The sequence below is a fragment of the Hemicordylus capensis genome, chromosome 2, assembly GCF_027244095.1.
Source record: "Hemicordylus capensis ecotype Gifberg chromosome 2, rHemCap1.1.pri, whole genome shotgun sequence".
NCBI classification, from domain to species: Eukaryota; Metazoa; Chordata; class Lepidosauria; order Squamata; family Cordylidae; genus Hemicordylus; species Hemicordylus capensis.
Window position 1 is genome coordinate 76,195,212 of NC_069658.1, and position 20,632 is coordinate 76,215,843.

Below are 20,632 nucleotides of genomic sequence, written 5' to 3' on the forward strand. Positions count from 1 at the left end.
GAGAGTTGCTTAGTCACTTTAACCTGAACATTCCTGATTCCTCACATCCATGTTCAGAGGCAGTAAGCCACTGAATTCCAGTTGCCAGGGAACAACAGCAGGGGAGAGCTTTGCCTTCATCCTTTGCTTGAAAGCTTCCTGGAGGCATCTGGTTGCCCCCTGTGCATGTGCAAAGCAGGGAGCTGGAAGAGCTGAACCATTGGTCTGATCCAGCAGGATCTTCTTATGTTCATATGTTTTATATTAATACTGTACATGTTCTTTATTAGAAGGCTGAGTTCATTCTGTATTATCATCCAAAGAAGATTTTATTTCTGTCACTCTCAGCAGAGGAAAAGAGAAGATAATGTGTCTGACACGTTTATGTAAAGGACTGCAGACATTTTCATTGGCTGAAATCCTGTACTCTTTACATGCATTTGGCCCAACTGATCTAAATACAATCACACATGTGTAACTTGGTGCAGGACTCCAGCCTCTTTGCATAATCCTTGGGCTACCTGTGCCAACTGTGCAGGCCTACCTAGAATTTTCTTTTTCAGTATGCCAGCTCAAAGGAATAAACTGACAAATTACTTTTTAAATGAATGGCTTGAAGTTCAGGGGTAAGAGTTGCTGCACCAACACCCTGCTCCCAAGTTCTAAATATCTGTATGTCATATGCTCTAGAAGCATCACAATCTAGGAGTGATAAATTGTTGTTCATCAAAAACAGGAAAGGGGACTATATACAATGCTTCAGATTCTTTACACATCTTTCAAATATGGGGATGGGGTAGCATATATCCCACCGCACATCCACTTGTAAGAAAAGTACCCATTGACCAAAGCTGGTTTGTACTCCAAATACACTGTGTGCTCTTTTTGTGTCAGTGGAACCCTATGTAAACTCTCCCATTTATCCAACTGCTCAGCATTTTTGCACATGGTAGCTGACATCCAGAAGAGGCTTCTGGTAACAGGAAAGGAAGACACGCCAGCATGCATGAGAGCTCTTCCTAGCTGCGCTGGGGCCATGCAGCCTTAGGCATGCCAGGGGGTGATCATCAAATGTGGATGATTTGCTCTAGCTCCAGGAGTGCTCTGTGCCACCCAGAAGGCTGTTCTGTATGTCAGCCAGTGTTCATCCACTCAGATGAATAGGATTGTATATGTTAGATTTGTACTCCCATATAGAGACACAGCTAGAAATGCCTGCTGTTTTCCGAAGTGTGCTGATCTACTAATGGCCAGACCTAAAGAGAACTGGTATTTCTAGAATTGTATGTACATACAGTATTCAGCTGTGGCCCTCTTTGGACTAGGCTATATCATACATACATTTCAAGCCAATCCTGAAAATGAACACATCTGAATGTGCACAGGTAAATCTTGAAAGACCCTCTGTCTTTGGACATTCATTGATCAAACAAATGGAAATAATGGATTTCTGGACTGGTCTGAAGCAAATTACAATGTGCCCAACTGTGCAGCTTTAGTGAGATTCTGAAGTCTGTTACAAGAATTTGTTTCTTCCATTTGGCCATAATAATCACTTCTGTATTTGGCACATACACATGCTTGCCAAATGCAGAAAACAACACAGCAAGGGAAGAACATTTCATTAAGTAATACATTCTTTTTAAAAGTATCTTTTATGGTACAGAGATTTCCAGATAGGGAAATAAATGCTTCTTATAGTTGTTTCCAGGTATTTTAAAAATGCATTTTCCCCTTTTTGTACTTTTTGGAGATTGGAAGATCTATTTTGTATAGCTCAGACTTTCCAATGCAGAGAGGAGGACCATGCTAACATGACACAGATGATGCTGATGATGCTGATGCTGATGATGCTGATGATGATGATTTTACATTTAATATCCCGCTCTTCCTCCAAGGAACCCAGAGCGGAGTACTACAAAGTTTCTCTTCACAACAACCCTGTGAAGTAGGTTAGGCTGAGAGAGAAGTGACTGGCCCAGAGTCACTCAGCAGGTATCATGGCTGCATGGGGATTTGACCTCAGGTCTCCCTAGTCCTAGTCCAGCACTCTAACAACTATACCACGCTGGCTCTCTCACAGATGAACCTATAGATCTAGTACTTGGGGATATCTAGGATAGGGCAGGCAGGTCACGTGCCCCAGGCGCCACTTGAAGGGGGGTGCCATTATTTAAAATTAAAAAATTTTTAAAATGGCCACTGAAATGCCATGCCAGACCTCAGAGGCCATTTGAGCATGCACGGTGGCCATTTTGTTTTCAAGCGGCCATTAAAAAAAAAAAAATTAAAAAATGGCCACCGCACATGCTCAAATTTTCCCTGTGAGGCCCTAGAGGCCAGCTAGGGGAGGGGGAACCTTTGAAGACCCCCCCCCCACAGCCTTTAGGAAGCCCCCTGAAGGGGCTACGAGTAATTTTTTAAAAATCTATATTATAATATAATATAAGTCACTGTACACATATTCAGATTGGCACTATGTACAGAGAATCAGGGCTTGTGAATACTGAGCTGAACCTTATGAGCTAGGATTGTATTCATTTGCTCTTAGTTTGCTTCTTGTGATAAGTGAGTTAAATGTGATGTCTTAATCATATGGCTATTAATGGTGAGTTTGTCTTTGAATCAGTGTGAGATCCTTAGGATTAAGGCCCACTGGGAGTTTCTTGCTCTCTTTCTCTCATTTTAACTGTCTTTCTGAAAGACTAGAATATATTCCAAGCAGTGACACAGTTTACTCTGCATATCCTTTAATTATTTTCAGAGTATCTGGGAAAAGTCAAAATCTCCATTTATTTTTAGAACATATATAATAGTGATGCTACAATGCATAGTAGAGAATTAGACAGGCACTTCTGTTTAGTTTTCCAAGCACACGCTTCTTTCATGAGCCCCAGCATACTGAAATTTGTAGTTTTCCAGCATTTTTTGGTCTGGCTACGTCCACTGCTAAATAGTTTTTGAAATATTAAAATATTAACGAGCTTGACTTGTATTTTTCAGCTGATATTATGGTAAAGTTATCTGAAAGATGGGTGTCAGATGTTTGGACAGGGGGCGCAATTTCAGTGCTTGCCCTCGGCACTATTTTCCCTAGATACGCCTCTGCTAGTACTGCACTGCTTACTAGAAATTCACCTTCATAGTAACAGAAAACTAAATGTATAGGTATGTCCTTGTTCTATTTATTAATCATGAGGCCTTTTCCCTGCTTGGAAAAATAGACCCTCTATGCAATTTAGCCAGGTTCCAAATAACTACTTTAGATACACTTAAAGGCTTGGTCATGCCCAGGGGATTTTGCTTTCTCTCTCTCCTTTGAATGGCAAATTCCATGGCATATCTATTTGGATGACAAGACTTTCAAGGTCCCTTCCAACTCTAATATTCTGACTCGCACAGCTTAGCGCCCTTAGTTTCAAAAGTGGTGTATGATGCAGCATGAGAGACTGCTGTTCTAGAAAGGCATTTGGACATGTGGACTTGGTTGCATGGATCTTTGAATCCCTGCATTCCATATCTTCAGCTGCTTTCTAATGCACAGTTTCTTGGAAGTAAGCTCTATTGAAATCAGCGAGTCATATAGTGGGAGCTGGGTGTAGCAAAGGATGTAAGATCCTAGTTCAAATTTCACTTCAGTCATAGTTCACAGTGAATGGTATTGGACAAATTATCATTTCCCCAGCCTCCCATTTGCAATGTGCAGAGGATGGCTGACATCCTGACTAATGAAGCACACATGGATGGAGATTCTGTGGAGATGCACCAGGAGCCCTGTGTAACTCCTCCAGCCCTCCTGTGCACATGCTGTTGCATCACTGGGCTAACACTTCAGAGCGCTGCTTCTGCTCCCAAAGCACTCTGCAAGACTGGAAACATGTCCCTGATCCTCAGCAATGTGTTTCTGATCTTGCAGAAAGGTTCCGGAATGCAAGAGGAGCTTGGAAGCATTAGCCCGGTGGCAAGATACTGCATGTGCACGAAGATTTGGAGGAATTGCAGGAAGACTGCCAATGTGTCCCAACTGAGCCGCCTTATACACACGCTCCATTTGTCAGGATGTCAGTCAAGAAGATTATCCTACAGTGCAGGGTTGGATGTAAGGATTGCTAAGGTAAGATCTGTCAAAGAATCTGAATATTCTGAAATATTACTACTTCCCAAATAAATGTGGATCATCGGGTTGAGCAAAAATGTTGTACTGGATAAATTGAGGGTGGTTGGTGAGAGAACAGAGAAGTGACAAGCACTGAAAGAACTATCCAACCACCATGGAATAGTCTTTTAAATTCCAGTGGAGAATCTTACCAATTATTTCATCTATCAGTTGAAGAAATCTAGCTCAAGGTGAATCAAGGAAGCAGAAATCTGCATTGGTGAGTACAGCAAGTATTTCTATGAAGTATTTTTACAACATCACTGTTTAGCGGATGGTCACATATTATTTAGGTATGTCAGTATGTGCATTTGAGGTGGGAGTGTGTGTGTGACTAGTTAAACTCTGAAATAGTGAAATAGTGATACTCTGAAAAGATGGCATGGTTTCAACCACAGATATTATTTTGCAAAAACTTTGCAAAGAAAGGTGCTAGCCCCCTAGAAGCAAAGGGTAATCTTTGAAAGGGACTTGCTGTTCTTATTGTCTTAACCGTTGAGACAGTTGCTTTCTTTGCTGTAGCCAGTCACTTTGCTTATCAACACCTGAGCACATGCACCCTATGTGTACTACACCACCACTCGCTCTGGGCCACCCTGGTGCCCCCCCAAGTGGAGTTATGGGGCTGCTGAAAACCCCATTATTCCCTATGAGGAAAAAGCTTAAAGATGCGCAAAATTCAGAAATTCTTTTAAAAAATCACCCCTTATTTGAAATCTGGTAGCAGGCACCTATTGGGGCACTACCACCTGACCCACTCTTCTGCCCCAGAAACCTCCTTTCTTCCCCAAATCTGCCCCAAAGACATGCAAACTTCAAAAATCATTTAAAAATCACCCCTTTGGCCAATTTATTTGAAATATGGGTGGGAGCTTTCTTACACACATTGGGGCACTACCACCCACCACAATTCGTTCTGGGCAACCCTGGTGCCACCCTCCCTGGGGAATTATAACTAAGGCTGCTGAAATCCCCATTATTCCCTATGGGGAAAAGCTTAAAGACGCGTGCACTTCAAAAATCATTTAAACATCACCCCTTTGCCCAATTTCTTTGAAACATGGGTGGTAGCTTCCTTGCACCCATTGGGCACTACCACCCACCACCATCCACTCTGGGCCACTCTGGTGCCCCCCACATGGAGCTATAAGTTTGCTTAAATTCTCATTATTCCCTATGGGGGGAAACTTAAAGATGCATAAACTTCAAAAATTCTTCAAAAATCACCCATTTGCCCAATTTATTTGAGATTTGGGTGGTAGCTTCCACCCATTGGGCACTACCACACAACCCACTTTGGCCACAAAATGGAGGTGCAAATCTCTGAATTTTTCAGATCCAAATCAGGGGTAATTTGTTATGTACCCGAATCTTGGCAATTGAGGACAGGGGTGATTTGTTTTGTCTACAAATCACCCAAATCAGCCAGTTTCAGGTACAAACCATTTGGTACCCAAATCATTTTGCACATCCCTACAGATCAGCTGTTTGGAAGGGAAGGGAGCAGGCAGAATGAACCCACATCCCCCTCCTACTCCTAAACCTCTGTGCTTCATGTGGGCAGGTTTCGCAGCTGGATGAAGTAGGGAAACCACAAGTACAGTTGTTGCTCCTACACATTTGGCACCCTGCCTCAGGTATGCAGAGAGGTCTCTGCATACTGGAGCCACCACTGCTCCCTCCCTTCCCCTGCAGCTGCTACCTTAGGGGGAAATTTTGAAAAAATAAGGACTTCATGCTTAGCAGAATGTAGCTGACATACTGTGCAACATTACGTGGCCTTGCAGTGTAACATTTGCACTGTTGTGCTTATTGCAGATATTTCACAAATGCTGTTGTATAATTGACGGCCATTATTTCCAGTGGCCCTCACTTCCCACATTTGTGCCATTCTTGTGATAAGCACAACAGTGCTATTGCACAACTGCTCAAACACTACATTGCAAAGTGCATGCAATGTTGCATAGTATGCCAGCCTGTGTATTTTGGCCCTGTAATGACTTTGCTTTCCGGGGCCACGTAAGGCTTAACTTTCAGAAACAGTAAGCATGCACTTTATACCACCAACTGAATAGCAGTTCTCTGAATAGCAGGTCTAGGATGCCAGGAGACATTAAATATTATGCCATGTTTCCTTTGAGGGCTTATGATCTGCTCATTCCTTGATCATTCTTCATTTGTGCAGTCAAACAAAGGAAAGGCCAAATTCTAAAGCATTCAAAAATAATTTGAAAAGCCATTTGTCATCCTCCACCAGGTCCATCTGCAGCATATGTTGTATTTTCCCAGTTTTCCCCAAATTAATGTGACTGTTTCCCAAACAACTTTCATTTGTGCCTGCCTTCAGAGCAATATGACATCCTCACCCATTTTTAAGCTATTGAGCCATAAATATTATTTGGCCCTCTCATCTGAAATAAGTCAAATGGCTTTGTAAATTCATACTTTACTCAGTTGAATCCACAAAGATTCAAATGGCCATCCTTTCTACTTTATATAATGCAAAGATTTTTTTAAAAATCATAATTCATGTCAATGAAGCAAGTCGTAGAAGCCCTTCTATTTTCAAACTGATCTCCTGTCCTGAAGAAGGATGTTTTCTTTATTGGAGTCTAAGGTTCCTAACTGTACTAGCATTCATATGTTCCTGTTCTAGTGTTGTTCAGCTGCAGCCTTGTCCTAGGTTCTTCCACCTTTAGGAATTAAGTGATAGCTACCACAGGAACTGGAACTTCTCTTCTGCGTGGCCTTGACTGTGGACACTTTCTCACACATTTCTGTTTGGATCCATTTTCAGTAGCAGGTAAAAGCTGTTTTTGTTTACCTGAACTTTGGTCAGACAATTCTTAATGCTTATTATTGTGCTGATTTCTGTTTGCGAAGCTTTTCAGTGAAATGATGATGTCCCATGTTCCAGCTGATGGCCCCTCCCTTCCCAACTGCCACCACAGAGCTACCTGGGGACCATTTTGCTCTGAGGGGAGGAGAGAAGGAAGAAGCGACAAAGCCTACAGGGCTCAGCATGTGAAGATCTAAACATGTGGCTTAATGTATGGTTTTTAAAATTGAAGCATATGTAATCCGCTTTGGGAGGTTTGCCTGATATAAATGCCACAAATAAAAATAAATGAATAAAACTCAGGCTACATTGAAATGCATACTTACCTGGGAGCGGGTCCCACTAAACACAATGAGAAGTAGGGTGTACTGCCAAGTGCATGGTATTTGTTGTTGGTACTTTTGTTGTACCTTTCCTGTAAGCTATTTGGTATATTATTTGAGAAAAGATATATGTCTTTTAATTAGTTGATTATCTGCTTAGTTAATTTTTCTTTCTAGTCATTGTTCACATTTTTATTTCTTTTGCTCAGATATCTCAGCTTTATGATTTTATTTTCCTTATCAAGTAGAGGTGACTGGTGACTTTTTGAGCCAGGGACTGGAGCTGCTTTCTCTGCATACCATATATGCCTGCCACGTTCCAATTTATTTAATGGTTCTAACGGTATACTAGGAGCTGTTTTTCAACTTCCCGCCAAAAAACTCCACAGCTAATGCAGGTGGCCTACTTGTACAAGCAGTGTACCTGAGCCATTATCTTACGTCAGACTGCAGCTTGTGTTCCATGAACTGGAAAATCACAACTTGCAATTTTCCAGTTCACAGATGAAAAGAGGCAATCTTGCATGAGTTAGTGGCTCCACAGTTACACTGTTGTAACTGTATTAAGTGTATTAAAGTGTGTAAATAGCTTATATTAAGTGCATAAATAGAATTACTTTCAATTTTTTTAAAGTCCTTTTTGAGTCCTCCATTTTGTCATTTAGGACTTATTCAGGCTCATTTCTTTTTGTTGTGGGACACATTACAAGGTCTCAATTTGTATTTCTAACCCCAGTCCTTCCTTCCTTCCAAATTTGGAAATGTGTGGCAGGATTGTTAGTGGCTTTTTTGAGGTCTGTGGGGCCATTCCCTCTGGGTAGTCTGTGTGGATATCTATGATCACTTCGGGTGTGGGGAGAGTGCAAGGTGAGGATTCATGAGAGAGGTTCTCACTCTGGGCTTGCCCCATCCAGGAAGCTTTATTTAAATTGTCTCCCCCTCCTTCAACTTAGAGGGTGGTGTTGGGATGGGCAGTTGTAGTACTTCACTGCGCCCAGGAGCATTCCTGAGTGTGGGGGAGGGCTATCCAAGATAGCCTGGGGATTCTGTTGGTATACTGACTACCCTGCTGCACTTCAGTCTCCCTACCTGGGCTGGCAGGAGTGGTCTCAGAAGTGGCATTGGGTTCCCCCAGACTTATTGTTTTGGGGGACTTCAATAGTAGGGGCAGTTCAAGAACTAGTAGAAATGACTCAGGACTTCATGGCCTCATGGCAAATATAGGCCTATTTCAGTTGGTATCGGGCCCTACCCACGTGGCAGGACATACTTTGGATCTGGTTTTTGCTGACCAGGGAATGAATGATCTAGAGGTGAGGCAGTCTGATATAACTCCCTTGTCATGGACAGATCATTATCTGGTGGGCTTTAGTTTGACTGCTGTGTCTACGCTCTGCAGGGGTGGTGGACCAATTAGAATGGTTCACCCCCAGAACCTTATGGATCCATTCAGTTTCTAGACAGCCCTTGGGTAGTTTCCAGTATCCACAGCTGGTGACTGTCAAGGCCATTGCCAGTCTCTGGAACATGGAGATAGCCCAGCCCAGGCTATTGACACAGTCACTCCTAAAAACCCTCTCCGGCTTGGTGGAGCCCATTCTGCTCCTTGGTTTTCTGAGGAGCTTAGGACAATGAAACAACTTGGACAATGGCTGGAACGATGCTGGAGGAAGACTTGTGACCAATCCAACCAAACAAGGGCTGGAACCCATTTTGGGGACTACTTGGTGTCGGGGCGTAACTATAATAGGGCAAGGGGAGACAGTTGTCTGGGGGCCCACTGCCTTGGGGGCCCCCCAGAGGCATGTCACATGACTGACTCCCCCAGCTATGCACCCGCCTGGGCTTCCTTCAGTTGTATTCATCCTCCAAAATAGCAATAGCAATAGCAATAGCACTTACATTTATATACCGCTTTATAGCCGGAGCTCTCTAAGCGGTTTACAATGATTTAGCATATTGCCCCCAACATTCTGGGTACTCATTTTACCGACCTCGGAAGGATGGAAGGCTGAGTCAACCTTGAGCCCCTGGTCAGGTTCGAACTTGTAACCTTCTGGTTACAGGGCGGCAGTTTTACCACTGCGCCACCAGGGGCTCTTTTGATGTATTGATGTAAGCGTTAAGACCTGGATCTACCAGAACAGCATGTCTTTCTCTAGTACCATTACATGACTTGCATTGTTTTACTATGCTTTTTGTTACCACTATTCAGCCTCATTTAAGATTTCTTTACTTCATGAGCTGAACTTCAGTGAGTGTGTGGGGGGGGGGGCATTTTAAGATCTTGTCTCTGGGCCCACTCCAACCTTGCGACGCCCCTGACTTGGTGGCTGTGGGGGCAGCAACAACAAAAAAATCCCCCCCATGTCCATTCCATCTGCTCAATGCAGGCCAGCAGAGCCTTTTTGTGTAGCAAAGTTATTGCTTCACAAATCCCTGGGGGAGGAACCATTTATAGCCCTCTGTGGCCAGTTTGCATACCACTTTGCAGATAAAGTTACTAGCATCCCTGCCGATTTGGATACCAGGGTTGTGTCGTTCTGGTAGGTGTGCCTTGGGTACTGTCTGGATCCTTTTCAGAGGCTATGGACAAGATCCTGGGCAGTGTGTGGGCAACAAGCTCTGGACCCTTGCCCTTCATGGCTAATAAAATCTGCCATGGAAAGTACGGGCAGGTGGTTGGAGGCTATAATAAACACTTAATTAAGGGAGGGCAGTATGACATTGTGCCTCAAGGGACCACTATTTTAAAAAAAAAAACACCCTCCCTTAATTCCTCCAACCTGAACAATTACAGACCTTTTTCTAATCTCTCCTTTTTGGACAAAGTGATAGAGCGTGTGGTGGCTGTTACAATAACAGCCTGTTCAGTGGCCTACAAGCAGCATCTCTCTATATGGTTTGGAACTGCAGACTTGCAGATCTTGCCTATCTGGACTCACGGGACCGAGAGCCTTTCACATGCCCATATTTGGCAAACTCTCCATTAAGTTGCTTGGCACAAGTCACGTAGGGTAATTTTACCCCAGGGCAAGTAGAACATGCAACTGAAAGGTATCCCCCATGGCCCTCTCTGTCTTGCAATACAGAGAAGGAAGCTAGCTGAGTAAGACGAGTTAAGGAGAATGGTCAGACTCCTCTTTGTTGTTGGCACAAAGGATTAGTTGAACTATTCACCTCAAAAAGAGCTCAGATAAGGCTGTATCACTCCCTCCTCACTATCACAGCATTAATGGTCTGGCTTGGACCAGGGAAGGGGCTCCTTAGTGTGAAAAGCATTCCAGTTTCCACACCTAAAAGGTTTTCCTGACCCACGGGATAAGCTTTGAGCCTGCCCATTTACTCTGTTCCATACAGTTTTTTCAAACCATTTAATCCATTGTCTTTCAAGACTGCACACACCCATTAGTGGTTAGAGTGTTGGACTGGGACAGGGAAGAGCCAGGTTTGAATCACTATTCAGCCTAAAACTCACTGGGTGATTCTGGGCCAGTCATGTATCTCTCTGCCTAACCTACCTCACAGGGTTGTTGGGAGGATAAAAATAATCATGAGCTCCTCAGAGAAAGAGCGAGAGATAAATGTAAAAATAAATGAATCACACAACAGCATGTATTATTTTGTTAACCATGGATGAATGAAATCCCCTGCAACCAGGTGGTGTGACCCTTGTTTGGCCCAAAGGCAAGGGTTACAGACACCCTGACAGAATTGGAAGAATGTATACTAACAATCTCTCCCTCTCTCTTTCCCCTCCTCCCTAAATCTGAACTTTGCCCTCCAGTCCTCTCTCTCTGGCAAGCCTTAAGCTGATTTAATCACAATTTGGACCTTTGAGCTAAAAGCTCCTCTTTGTGAGTTCTAGATTTACATTGCTAGCTGTAGTTTTATTCCCTTTATCATTTACCCAACCATCTTTTTCTTTTTCTGTACCCCAATAATCCTTAAATAAATTTTGATTATACCTTATTCCTATCTCAAGCTTTCATTTCAAGATCAAAGCTTCACACTGAAATGGACTATTCACCCTAGTCTTGCTAATTCCCCACACAAACTCAAAAATAGTCTTGGGTTGTTACGCCAACATTCCAGAATAGTTCCATTAATATTGCATCTCAGCTGCAGAGGGTCTTGGATGATATGGATTATCTAAATCCCTTTCAGTCTGGCTTCCATCTTGGATATGGGACTGAAACTGCCAAGTGGATGACCTGTGCTGGGAGCTTGACAGAGAGAGTCAGGCTCAAGGCTGGTTCTGTTGGATCTCTCAGCGATGTTCAATACTATCGACCATGGTATCCTGGACCACCACTCAAGGATGGGAATTGGAGGCACTACTTTGGAGTGGCTTTGGTCCTTGGGGGGGGGGACCAGAAGGTGGAGCTGGGGGATTACTGCTCAGCTCCCAGGGTTTGGTCTTGTCACTCAGTTTGTTATCCCTCATCCAGTCCATTACCGCCTCCAGGCATGCATTTAGAGAAGTTTTGTCATTTCCTGATGAACTTGATAAGGAGAAATAGTTTTGGGTGTCATCAGCATATTGATAACACCCTGCACCAAATCTCCCGATGATGTCTCCCAGCAATTTCTTGTAGATGTTAAAGTGCATTGGAAATAGTATGGAGCCAGGAAAACAAAGTCTGGCCTCCAAGATTCCCATAATGCATCGTGCAAGCATCATGGTGCATTGTGGAAATTCTAGAGGCCAGGTCTCTCCTTCCTCCAGCCTCTATGATTTACATGGCAGCCGGCAACCTGAAAGCAACTGCTGGCAGACCAGGTGCCCACATGACATAACCAAGCAGTGAGGGAGGAGGACACACATGTGCCCACTAACATAACTTTTAGTCCAGGTAAAAAAAACCTTGGCTATACCCGGCCAAGGAGCACCAGGATTGGTCCCAATACTGGTGGTTCTCACAAGCAGCTCTACCTGGGCAGGACTGCGCTTACCCAGATAGAGCTGCTCATGAGAATGACCTCAATATATCCCTGAGCTCAGGGACATATTTTATCAGGGACATATTTTCGGGTGACTCATAGGGATTCCTAGGGAAAGGGAGGGTGTCAAAATTTGTGCACCTCACCCGCCAGCATAGATTCTAGTGCTGAATTAGTCATTGCACCCCCAGGCCCCCAACGAAGACAGGACCCGCTTAGTTGGAGTAAATAAGGGCCACTTTTATTATTGTACAGAGGTAACAACACTTGCAACGGGGTCCCAATTAACCAGAGTGAAAGGGATTTCAGAGTGCGGGTACTCATCTCGCGTAGTGGCCCTTCCTAGTGAAGGGCACCCCACACCAGGGCGAATGGCTGGGTCCTGATTTGGTCAGGCTCCAAGTCCTGATCTCCTCTCACCACGGGGCTCCACCCCGCTGAGGGGTGTGTGTGGACTGACACCCACCCCCAACCCAAGCCGTCAAAGCTCTGAGCCAGTGAGTCGCGCCCACCCCCTGAGTGGGGGCCATTCTCAACCTTACGGGCCATCAAAGCTCTGAAAGGCTGTTTCTTGACGCCCCCTCACCCAACTGGCCCTCCAGCCAAACACCAATCTCTGAATCTACCTACCCAACACCCGGTGCATCTCACAGAGTACTGGTACTTTCTTGGGATGTCAGCCTATGTTTCTCTTTGGCATCTTCTTTACATGGGGCTGTATGGTTTGGTTAGTGCTTTGATTAGAGACACAGCTAGATGTTTATATTTTCTGCAAATGATGGTAAGGCCATTATTGGGATATACAGTAGGTGCAATAAATTCTTGTAGAAACCCTGGGTGCAACCCGATCATCACCTACTGCCTAGTGAGACCAATCAACATGACTCATTTCAAGACTATTCTAAAATGCAGACTCTTGGGGACCATTTCACCAGGGCCATCCCCCCACCCACATTCCTCTTTTTGCTTTTCTTACCATCCAGCCCGGTGAAGACAACTTGGGACAACTTTGACATTATCTTCCGGGATATCCTCTTATTCCTGACTAACTGGGCAAACAGCATCTTTTAAAGTGGTTGCTTATATATATAGCAGCGAGTAAGAGAGCATCTCTTCCCTATTCAAACCGACAAAGCAGGGGTAGGCAACTTTGGCTCTCCAGTAGGGATGTGCCTGAAGTTGCTTCAGTGCCAGCGGAGGTAGTTCTTTAAGAGCGGGGGAGAGTGCACTCACCCCTCCCACTGCATTTACCCCACTGGCGCTCCATTACTTTCAAGCCTCTGGGGGCAGCAGCGTTCCTTCAGGGACCTCTCGGGGCAGCAGCTGCCCTGTTGTCCTCATCGGCTGGAAGTGGCCGGAACAGATCACGTGTGTGCCCGTCATGTGCATGCACTCCTGTCTGCTGGGCACATGCGCACACGCGACGGGTGCACATGCGATCAGTATTTCCGGCCACTTCCGGCTCATGACAACAGGGCGGCAGGGAGGAACGCTGCCACCTCAAGGGGCTTGAAAATAACGGAGTGCCGGTGGGGGAAATGTGGAGGGAGGGGTGAGTGCACCCTCCCCACCCTTAAAGAACTACCCCTGCTGGCGCTGAAGCACCATAACAGCCCCTGGAGCCGAAACATTTTGGAGGCCTTTATAATGACCTCCGAAACATTTCGGGCTCAAGCCTACTCTCCAGTTGCTGATGAACTACAACTCCCATTGTAGTTCACAATAAGTGGTGGCTGGGGCTGATGGGAGTTGTAGTTCAACAACAGCTAGAGAGACGTTTGCCTACACCTGCTACATAGCACCCCCCAGAGTCTGCTACTGGTGGCTCCCCTGTGTTTCTATTTAGTTGTGCCTTCCTTTGGGGGATGGAACCATCTTCTCATTCCTTTTGTTATGTAAACCACTTCAAGAACAGTTTTATTGAAAAGCAGTATATACACATTCTCCTCCTCCTCCTCCTCCTGCTCCTCCTCCTCGTCCTCCTCGTCCTCCTCCTCCTCCAGAACTTACATGGGTGCGACTTGTAAACGAAAGGCTTATTAAATACATCTTGAAAAAGAGACTCCTCATCTGTTGACAGACAAGTACAAACAGTATTTTTCAGAATGTTGAAGATGGTTTGAAAGGGGGATCAGAGTTCAAGGTATCTGAACTCAGATTGTTGTCATAAACAATTTGCAGGTTTTTTCACACTTTTTTTTAACTTCTTTTTTTAAAAAAAGGAGAGGTTGAAATAAAGAGCTGGCTCTCAAATCTCTTTCAGCTCTCTGAAAAACTAGTGTCTGTCTCTGCTGAAGCCTCTCATACACCCTTCACAGAACTAGGAGCTGCTTAATTTTTCCTTGCCAGGCATGTTAGATAACCTTTTGGTTGGTTAACTCTGGTGGAAGGGTTCCCAGATTGATGAGCCACCAGTGGTTGTGTGTGCTTGAGAGATGTGCTGTACTCCTATATCTCATTTGGAGGGTTTGTATCCTACTCATGAGGTACTTGGGGAAAAACAAACTTTAAAGAGCATTTACCTACTACCACAGGAACATTTACTTTTAAACGATGTGCATTTGCTTTGTTTAGTCCTTGCAGTTGCATTAAAAAAATATGAAAATTAAAGAGGGAAAAGTGTGAGGCAACATGTTTTCTTTTTAAAGTGGGAACAGCTTGTTTCCATGACATTTATCTACACTAAGCTTTATCTAAATGACAAGCAGATTGGTGAAAAACAATATTTTCTGCCCCCTTTCCCCTCCTTTGATCTTTGCTTAGTGTCTTAAATGAGAGACATAGGTTTATACACAAAGAGCTCTTATAAGTGTTGGCAGAAGGCATAGAGTGTGTTGTGTGGGATGATTGGCTATTTAAAACAGCTTGTAGATTTAGGCTGCAAGCCATTGCACATTTACTCAGAAGCAAGTTCCACTGCATTCTATGAGGCTTACTTCCAAGTAAGTGTGCACAGGAATGCAGCCTTAACCTCTTCCTGCCACTCATTGGGCAGGATTCATAGGAACATAGGAAGTTGCCTTATACCATTGGTCCATCTAGCTCAGCATTGTCTACACTGACTGGCAGCGGCATTCCAAGGTTTCAGGCAAGTATCTCTCTCAGCCCCACCTGGAAATGCCAGGGAGTGAGCCTGGAACCCTCTGCATGCAAGATGCCTTCCACTGAGCTACAACCCCAGTGAAATAAATAAGATGTAACTTACAAGTCCCATTAATTTCAATGGGCCTTAGTCATGAATAACTTTGCCTGGATCCTGTCCATTACCATCTGGCATAATATTTATTGTATTTGAAAATCACAAAATTAATCATAGAAATTCTCAGCTGAAAATATCCACAGGGTTTGTATCCACAAAACAGACGTAAATGGATGTATAGTTCTCTCTTCTCAGCAAACTTTGGACATTGTAGTATTGAAGGAGAGGTTATTGAATTCTCTAAAAAAATAATTCTCAGCACCATACCAAACTATAGGGATGAATGAATTCCCTCCTGTTCCATTATTGCTCCACCATCCTAATGGTTCCACAACAGTTGAATTCTGGTTGAAAATTGAGATTAAATGTTGTTGATGGAATAGAATAGATTTTTTAAAACTGAGTTAAACATTTAATGATGGAGACATAATTTTCAAGTTCTTCTTTAAAATTAAAAAAAAATGCTTGCAAAAATTAGGGGTTTTTCTTTTTAAAAAAATCATTGTAATTGAACAATATACTACAAATACACCTTTCTTTTAAAAATTAGCAAATCAGTATATTCATTTGTTTTTCAAAATACCCCCCAAATGTGCAGAAATTAATCCCCTGGGATTCCATCAGGTTTAGTTTAGGTTTCACCTCTCTCATTGCTGTGAAGCTCAAGCAATAAGATAGCTGTCTTAATGAGGTACATGCCCATTAGAATCAATGGAGGGACCAAAATAACAACCACCACCACTTCTTCCTCTCCATCCCCTTTGGCTATATTGGAGGATAAAATCCTGCTATTTCAGGAGTCACATTTGGCTCTTTACTGGGTGAATTTAAGCCCCAGCAGAAAACAAAATTCATATGGCATGGGGCTAGGGTTGCCATATTCCGGCTTCCCAAATCCGGGTGCCTAATTTGCACATTATTTAAATTGCCTAATTTGCCTAATTTGCATATTATTTAAATTAAATTGGCTTGAAAATGACTTTTGAGCAGAATACTGATGACACATTTTGCTCCATAACTTCGCTTCTGCAAGGGCTAGAGCTTGTAGAGAAAGCTGAAATCTGGGTGAATCTGGGTTGGCTAAACAGTCTGGGTGAGATGCTTAAAATCTGGGTGAAACCCGGAATTTCAGGGGGCATGGCAATTCTACATAGGGCTATGAACTCTCATTGCTAACATTTGTCTTCTTAGACCCCCTTTACAGAAACTGCTTCAGGATTCGACAAACACCCACCTGAAAACACAACTCCACTCCAGCAATTAGAGTGCAAAGACAAAGCACCTTGCATAGATAAGCAAGGACAGCTTATCAAGGGGTGGGGGGAAGGGGGAGCCATTACTAAGGCCACATTCTCACACCCAGTATGATTGTGGTTAAAGAGTTAACTGTGATTGGCACCCCCTGTGTGCTCCCACAGAGCATGTCATGAGAACCTAGAATTTCCAGCAATCCCACTTAAATCGCTGTGATTAACCAGCATTTAACTTGGATCACTAACCAGGATTGGATTAAATGCAGCGATTTAACCAGCTTGCTGATTGTGGTTAGTGGTTTGAGCACAATTGTTCTGGTTGTGAGAACACAGCCTACATATTCTTTGCGAGCGTCCTCCACCTTTCTTCCCCATACCCTGCATGAGCACTCTTTGAAGAGCACTCTCAAATGCCCTTGACCATACAGTGTCTCTCTCTCTATTGAAATTGTACAGGCTAAACAATCTTTCCCTTTCTCAGCAATTAGTAGCCATAAGGTGATGATGAGCCGTAAGGACTTGGAAGCAAATACTGACACTCTTCAGAAGCAGCAGTTCTGCAAGCATTATTTCTTCACTCCCCCTCCCCTCCCCATTTGCTACTATTGGAACAAATGCCATAATGCTGCTTGTGAAACCGCTGCTTCTGAACCGCATCAGGGATTGCTTTCAAGCCTGAAGCATCCCCAGGCCTACATACTACTGCACATCATGTAAGCCAGTGACTCTCCAAGCAAAGGACATGGCTACGTATACATTGCACAGAAAAGGAGAACCCTTTTGCCACAAAGTCCCAAACTCAGATGAGCTCCCACTGTGTCCTAGGGAAGGCTGCTGAACATCAAACTCTCCATGCCTCCTAATGCTATTACTAGTCAAACACTCTTGATTCTTTCCTCCTTGCAGAATCAGAAACAGGGGTCATGGCAGCAGAACATCAGGTTGTCCATGTGGCTGGATGCAACAGGTAAATCCATGAACATGCATCAGGAGATTACCAGGTGAACTTAGGTCACTGATAAGTTCTAGGGCTAGGTCTGGGTTGCCTAAGAAAGCACCTTTCTCTACAAGATCCCCACCACTCATTAAGATCATAAGGCGTGGTCTGTCTTTGGGTGCCACCACTTTATCTGGTGGTGACCTGAGATCAGGCCTTCTCAGTTGTCACCCCTGGGTTGTGGAACATGCTCCCTGTGGTTATAAGAGGATTATCTTCCTTGGAGATCTTCAGGTGAGCCTTAAAGACTCATATTTTTAGCTTGGCTTTTAATTATATCAAGTTTTAATTTTAATCTGGTTTAAAGGTTCTTTGGTTTTAATTGTTTTGTTATGCATTTTTTATTTTAATGGAAACTGCCCTGAGTCACTTTGGAAAGGGCGGTATATACATTAAAACTACCCAATTGGAGATCAGGGAAATTTCTGAAAAGCACAGAGATGATGGCACCCTTTTCCAATTATCCATTCTCACCCACTCTTATCTGCAGCAGCTGCTACCTACTATGACTCTCTGTCTTCATTTGTCTCGCCACAGGCAACCAGGGAATACCTGAACATTCACAGAGGACAAGACGTGCCCTGCTCAGTACCATGGAGGCCACAAGGGAGGCCCGCTGCAGTGATCAGAGGGAAGCCAGCTGAGGTTACATGATGTTGTCACCATTGTCTCTCAGGGCTTCTGTGCCTTTTCAAAAACATGTGACAAAGCGTGGTGCAACAGGAACAGCCATCTCTAGAACAGAGATGCAATCAACGACATCTGTTAACCCTCTTGTATAATGGGAGCGCAATGCATTTTGCCACTGAGTCAAGGAAAAAAGTGCCATCCCATTTTGCTTTCTCTTCCTGGCCCCACCCCACTGGATCAGAACCCTGTGTCAGTGCCCCTCTCCCATCTTTTCCTCCCCTCCCCCAGGGGCAGGGCTGCTGAAGCAAAAGAGCAAGCATGAAGGGAGTGGCAGTGGAGAGGAGGAGGAAGGGCAGCAGCAGTGTAGACCAGAGATTCTCAATGTTGGGTCCCCAGATGTTATTGGACTTCAACTCTCATAATCCCCAGCCCCAGTGAACTTTGGTTGGGGATTATGGGAGTTGAAGGCCAAAAACATCTGGGGACCCAACGTTGAAAATCCCTGGTGTAGACAATACTGAGCTAGATGGACCAATGTCTGTCTCAGTATAAGCAGTGGTTCCCAACCTGGATTCCTCCAGATGTTGCTGAACTCCAACTCCCAGCACCCCCAGCCACAATAAATTGTGGCTGCTGATGCTGGAAGTTGGAGTTCAGCAACATCTGGAGGAACCCTGGTTGGGAACCACTGGTATAATGCAACTACCTATGTTTGTCATGGAGCTTTGAAAGACACAGGCCTCCTACAAGAACAAAAAGAATGGCCATATTTCTTTCCTTCTTTTTTAATTCCTCCCATGACTGGTGTAATTCAATAAAAGTGTTGATTGTTTTCAGCTCTTTCTCTGTTCTTCTGATGGTTGGCAGACTAGGCAACCATCCTCCCAGTGATGACTTATTTTTATTTCAAAACATTTATATTCACGCTGATCCTTGTCGCTCATCCAAGGCGGCTTTGCTTATGGCCATGGAAATCTATTTTAAAATGTGCAATCATAAAAACCAATTCAAATAACAAAACATCAAAATAAAACATAAAACAATTAATTAAGCAGTAGAACAGAAGTTGAGGGGGAACCCAGCATCCATCCCACTTATAGTAAACCACAAGAGCATCCTCTGAACAACAGCCACATCATATACAGCACAGCTTAGCCAGCCCCCAAATACAAACAGAAAACTCTCTTCGTACATGAGCCAGTTGGTGTGGTCAGTACCACCTGAGGGGACGAATGTTCATTGTGATTTTTGACAAGGTCTAAACCCCAGGGATGGAAAATAGGTGATAGCATTGCAATATGTTATCATGCTTTTATTGTCCTGACTAGGGGTGTGCATGGAATCGTCTGGCCCCGTTCGGTGAACGGAACTGGGCCAGTCCGGTCCGGCCCCCATCAAACCCCACCACCACCACCACCACCACCACCACCGGTGCATTCCGGTCCCGGACCAGTCTGCGAACTCTTTAAAAAAAAGTTTAAATGTGAAGCAAGTACCTGTAGCCCCTTCGGGGTCCTTGCTGTAGTTGCAGGGGGGTCCGCACGGGTTCCCTCTCCCCTTGCTGGCCTTCCTCATCACCGCCGCAGCCGAGTAAGTGAAGCCTTTTTTGCCCTTTCGGGCCTCAATAAGAGTGCGGCCGCCATTTTGGTGGCCGCTGCACATGCACAAATGCCCTCTGCGAGGCTGTGGCAGGAAAATAATCTATTTTCCATCTCTAGGGGTACAGACTTTGCCAAAAGATCACTATGAGCATTCATCTCCTGAAATGTTTTTGATGGCCAAAATTTGAGGATCATGGATTATGTTAACCCAGTACCTCAGAAGACCATGATGGGACTCACATTGGGCAGGATTAATTGGGTAGTTAGTTCTCCATCATCTGAGGGTTGACATCTTGCCATGGTCAAGGGCTGTTGTGAGGGGGAGAGCTCTGCCACAACAGGAAGCTGCCTGGAGCACCGGTAGCATTGGTAAGCACCTGCTTATTTACTTTTAAAGGTGCCTCCCACTGCTATGCCTGCCACCAAACTCACCACCCTTGAACCACCAAACCGGTTCGCGGTTGGGCTTAACTGTACTGACCTAGTTTGCTGACCAGCAGTTTGGTCTGAAGTTGGACCAAACCACGGACCCTCCGTCTGTGCACACCCCTACTATTTGGCTGTCACACTCCATTATGTGCATGTATGTTTTCCCAGTCCTTTCTTGGGATTGAACCTGGGCTCTCCTGTATGTTGAGTTTGTGTTTTTCCACCAAGCAATTGCTCTGAATAAGGCCCCTTCTAGTCTCGGCTACATAGTACTGAGCCACA

General features: G+C 44.3%; 1 long non-coding RNA gene across 2 annotated transcripts; it reads left to right on the plus strand.

Moving 5' to 3' along the window:
• Positions 1-4,821: 4,821 nt before the first annotated feature.
• Positions 4,822-19,156, plus strand: LOC128341992 (uncharacterized). Of its 2 annotated transcripts, XR_008314708.1 has the most exons (3): positions 4,822-6,938; positions 17,600-17,660; positions 18,228-19,156. It is a non-coding gene; the product is annotated as an uncharacterized LOC128341992 (long non-coding RNA). The 2 variants fall into 2 exon arrangements; XR_008314709.1 differs by lacking the exons at positions 17,600-17,660; positions 18,228-19,156 and adding an exon at positions 7,019-7,276.
• Positions 19,157-20,632: the final 1,476 nt, after the last annotated feature.